This window comes from Microtus ochrogaster, linkage group LG9 (genome assembly GCF_000317375.1).
Source record: "Microtus ochrogaster isolate Prairie Vole_2 linkage group LG9, MicOch1.0, whole genome shotgun sequence".
Classification (NCBI taxonomy): domain Eukaryota; kingdom Metazoa; phylum Chordata; class Mammalia; order Rodentia; family Cricetidae; genus Microtus; species Microtus ochrogaster.
The window spans coordinates 36,914,078-36,919,397 of NC_022034.1; the positions used below are offsets into that span (position 1 = coordinate 36,914,078).

A 5,320-nucleotide genomic window follows, 5' to 3' on the forward strand; every position below is an offset into this window, starting at 1 on the left:
TGGGAAGACTTACCATCATTGTTGTCTTATCTCATACACATTTAAGTGCACAATTTTTTTAAAGGACTTGTAACTTTAATATTTCCTCTCCTTCACTGAATTAATCTGTTAATGTAACACAGGGGCTTCTCATTAAAACCTTTCATTTCTTTGTACTTCTTGGCACCACGGGATTGTTAAACCTCAAATAACAGTGTAACACAGAGAATCAAACAGCGATCAGTGACACCATGATAAAGCTTCAGTCCTGACACCATCCAACCAAATCAGATATTCAAAGGACAGAAACTGCAGGAAATATGAAAAATGTCTATGTTGCCTTTTGGGTAGACAGAAAAAATGTAATTCTTAAAAATTATTCTATGTAAAAGAAAGTTGAAAAATTCTATTGTAACAAAATAATGTTTAAAAGGATTTTATTATTTACCTACACTTATAATCAAGTATTATGCAAATGATCAAAGAGCAATGAAGTTTCTTTAATTAAAATAACATCAGCTATATTTTATAAATTATATATATGAACTCCATATGTATTTTCATATTAAAACAATAAATAACAATTAAACATTTTGAAGTTCATATTGATTGACTGACCACATCCCTCAATTAAGGTAACATACATATTTTAGAAGACGATTTAGTGGACTAGTAGAGTAGCTTTAAATTTCTGAAGGATGATAAGTAACATGACAATTAAAGGCACTAAAGCCTTTGTCCAAAGGAGACAAGTGATGCTTCCAATAACAAAAGTGAGGATGCAGAAGTACACTATGCTAGTCAATCAATATTTACAACAACCATACATCTACCAGATCTTTGTAAAGATAGTGGCATGCATTTTTAAACTGTTGCTAGCTTTCTTTTTTTGAATCTCAAAGTGTTCTATGATTATCCCTTCCATTCCTCAGATTTCTGTTGTTCCTGTGTAACAGTCTTCATACATGTGTCTCTGTATTCTGTGACTCAGCACCTGGTTGCTTGACACGTCTGTAGAGACAGCTTACACTACATGCACTTTTACAAAGCTGTTCCTTCTTAAGTTGTATCTTCATGATTTTTGTTTGTCTATTTCTCATGTCTTTCCTTAATAGGTGACCTAAAATCTCATATTTTGTTGGTGTTACTAATATATTACTTGTTTATTTGGCTAAATATGTATAGCATTATTGAAGCAAGAGGTTTTGTGTATCTCTAAAAAAACAAAATTATAAACTGCATGATAAATATACTCATTATTCATTTTCATATAATAAAGAAAAACAAATTCTAAGGTGTGCTAATGTTCCATGGCAGATAGTCTTTCCTTTATTCTCTTAGGATGTCCTTGTAGTTGTATAGACATCACAACTCTTTTGGCTATCATCTCGTTGGTTCAATGATGGATTGCATATTTTATAGAAACAATATGACAACCAAAATATTTTAGTCATTGATTGGATTTAGGGCCAGCTTGTGGCACAGTAAAGTTAATTATGTGTAAGGAGGTCTACTGATTGAATCTAGAGATAATTTCTACCCTAGATGATAAATTGTTACAGAAGGAACTAACTTTATCCATTTTCTTAGTATCTGCATATACATTGTAGGTATATTATGCATGAAGATGTGAAATAACATCCAAAACTTATATGTTTAGATGTTCTGAACCTGGAAACAAAGATGGAAAATGAATAAGTGTTTCTGTGTTACCTTGGATAATATGGGCGTGCATAATCTTAAGTACTACAAAAGAAAGATAGAATAAGATATAGAATGTGATTTATAAGTGTGTGACGTGGTAAATAAAAGGTAAAAATTATTGTTTTTACTTAAAAATGTAAACGCTTGCCTTTGAAAATCCTATCTAAATATAAGTTTTTGAATTTAAGTAAAAGGGCAAAAGATTAAAAAAACCTTCAAGATAAGGGTAATCATATTACCTTAAGGTTAATAACTTTGGGTTGCAAAGTCAACTGTGTAGATTGACGTGTTAGACACAGTAGTGGAGTGTGTTTCATGGCGTCTGAGTTGATAAAACGTTGGTATTACTGCTGTTTTATTTTGACAAAGTTTGGTGTACTAGCATAAGTTTTATAATAAAATGGCAACAGCTATTAAATACACAAGGAATGAGAACTTTGAAGCATTCTACCACCTAGTCTCACAGAAGCCCTATGAGTTACCAATTATTAATAACCAGTAACAGACCCTGAATGCCAATAATATCATATACTTGGAATAGTTCTGTAGAGTTCCTAATTGACAGATGCAGATAACATGTACAATGTTCTTAATTTCTATGTGATATATTTTTAGGGGACATCTGATCATAGCCATCCTTCCATAATATTATTGAATTTTGGATATAAACCAAAACTTTGAGCTCCAGTTTTAACTAAACAGAATACCAGTGGCAATTAATATGTAACATATATGTAAGCACTAAGGTATAAATTGAGAAAAGACTATAAAGACTGTATTAGTTTCTATTAGAAAAATAATGTTACTTATATATCCATTATATTATTGGATAAACCAGTATCCCAAGTACCTGAGGAGATATAGGTAATATTTCCACTAATTGATAAATTTATATGTAAGTTCATGTATGTAATATTAAAAGCCACAGTATCAGGCTGGTGAAATGGATTAGTGGCTAAAAGCATTAACTGCTCTTTCAGAGGATCCAGGTTTGATGTCTAGTACCTGTATGGCAATTCACAACCATTTGTACCTACAGTTCCAGAGAATCTGATGCCCTCTTCTGACATCATACACTTGAGAGCTACATAGACCCAGCAGGAAAATCATACAAATAAAATGAAAATGAAATTTTCAAAAAAAAAACCCCATTGTATTGACATTCTTTGCTTTTATTTATCTCTTCTTAGGTTTTGAAGATTTATCTCAGTGCTATCACATGTAAGATTCTGCTTCTTCACTTCATCCCTAATCTAGCGTTAATATTCTTTCATGTCTGCCAATGGCAAATTTTCTGGGGCGTTTGAGTTGTATGATGAAAAGCATTTTACCCACTCATCCCAAATAGTTGGCCATCCTCCTAACTGATCATTTAGTTAAGTAGGATCTCTTCAGCTTTCCATCCATCATTTAAAAAAGGGAAAACTGTGTTAATGTGAACAAAGGAAAACATAAATTTAGTTTTCCTACCTTTTTTCTCTTTAACTGATTTTTAAAGAAAACTTAATTAAATGATTGCAAACCATAGGTACTTTTTATTCATCAAGTTATCAATGAGTACCCAGATGTTCATTGTATTTCTGAAACTAAAATCCAAATCTATTTATCAAATATATGCAAGGCCCAAGACTCTTAGAAACCACTATAGGTGAAATATTTCAGGACATTGAAAAGGGCAAGATTTTTTTTTCAGGAAAAACATGACCAAATTACAGGAAATCAAAGCAAAGCTAGAATGTGTCATATACAGTGACTATAACCTGCAGAGAGTAGGAAGCACCTAGAGAGAAAGGCAATCTGTGGAATATTTATACATTAAATACCTAAAAAGGTATTTACTTTTACTCAAGTTTACCTCCGAGTACTCAATAACAACCTCCCCATTTTAGTAAACTAAAAAATAAACTAAGCTATCTAAATACATAGGTTGATCAAACTCAAATGTTTTATAGTATCCCTATTCTACAAAACAAGATCCTCTGTTGTTGCAGTTACTCAGTTTGTGAATCTCCTCATGAGTTCTCATTCCATGAGTTTCCAGTCCGCACTCTAGGCAGCATCTCAAATATCCTTGTTCTCAGAGCATTTGGCCATCTTCGCTCTACGCTGAACAGAACAACACCCCTGTACAGTACTTGGAACAACCAAGCATCTTTAAAATGCTGTGGAACCACTGTTTAGTGTTAAACAATTTAATCACTCCTCAAATAAGATGATGATGATGATGATGATGATGATGATGATGATGATGATGATGATGATGACAGTATGCCTGCAAAAATGATGTCTATGAGTAGTGTCTGCATTCTGAAACTAAAAATAATATTTTATCTTAATTTCTTCTCATTCACTCATTGAATTAAAAATAATGTTTTCTGAATGTTTATTTTATCCAAGGTATTTGTAGTTTAGGCAGATGAACATAGAGTATCCTAAAGATACTATTGTCTGTACATTAGACATTTATATATAAGTAAAGATGGTAGAGAATTGAAATTAAGACAGCAACATCAGCTAAAAACACTATGAAAAGCTCATTAAGATATAACTGCATGTCTGTCAGCAACTGTTATTTTAGGTGACCTTTGAAGAAAAATAAAATATTGATGGATGTGAAGAGTAATGTGTAGAGAAACGGGAAAAAAAAATCAATGATGAAGAAATTATATGGTAAAGGACCCCAGGAAGAAAAATGTACCTTAAGTCCAGGGAACAGAAAGTCAGTGATGTGTTTGGGATCCAGTATGTCTACAGGGATGAGCTCAAACAAGTGACTTAAAAGATAGTATACTTAAAATTTCTTGGAGTTCGTGAATAATATTATAAAAATATGGAACCAATTATCAAAGAGATGGAAGTCATAGGTTTATTTAGCAGGAGGTGACATAATACTCTGTGATTTCAACTGATAAAGTATACCCACACCTGCCATTTCCTTGTTGATATCGCCCTTCCAGTAAATCCCCAGATTTAAAATTAGTTGAGTCTGAAAGTGAGTCTCATTCATTTCTTATAGAGAAAACATCACGTCTTTATTTTTAAGATTTCATGTTCTGTTTCTCAAGATAAACTATATATTATTTCCATCTTCTTTGTATTCACATTACACATAATCTTATAATTCTTATGTGATATTCACCTTCTTAAAAATCATCTCCTTGATTTGACATAAATATGTGGGTAATTAATCTTGGGCGATTCAAGGTGTTTAAATTTGTTTGACTGGTCTGAACTGTGAATTGGTGAGAAAATTTGTTGTTGCTGCAGAATATGCGCTAAGCAGACAACAGAATGAAGGTGGGGACGATTGCTGAATGGTTACTGTTATGTCATGGGGTTTGAGAAGATAGCATGGAAAGAGGAACAAAGAAGTGAAACACTAAAAAATACATAATATATGGGCCATGGACGTGAGGACCGTTGTGTTAGGGATAGCCTTAATAACATGAAGAAAGTTTGCATATGCACTATAAAGGCATGTTTACTAAACAAAACTGTTTTCTGTTTACACATTTAGAGTTTCTACTGGAGCGTTCAGTTCTTTCCATGACTGCAAACTAAAATCTCTTTATTAATGGGGAGGCAATTATTTCTTCTGCTTCAAAAAAACTGAAATGATCCTCCACTATTTTTTTTT

At 32.4% G+C, this 5,320-nt stretch overlaps 1 protein-coding gene across 1 annotated transcript in view; it reads left to right on the plus strand.

Annotated features, from left to right (window-relative positions):
- The window catches only part of Nkain2 (sodium/potassium transporting ATPase interacting 2), an 857,503-nt gene that overhangs the window by 511,998 nt on the left and 340,185 nt on the right, over window positions 1-5,320 (plus strand). The window lies entirely within an intron of this gene.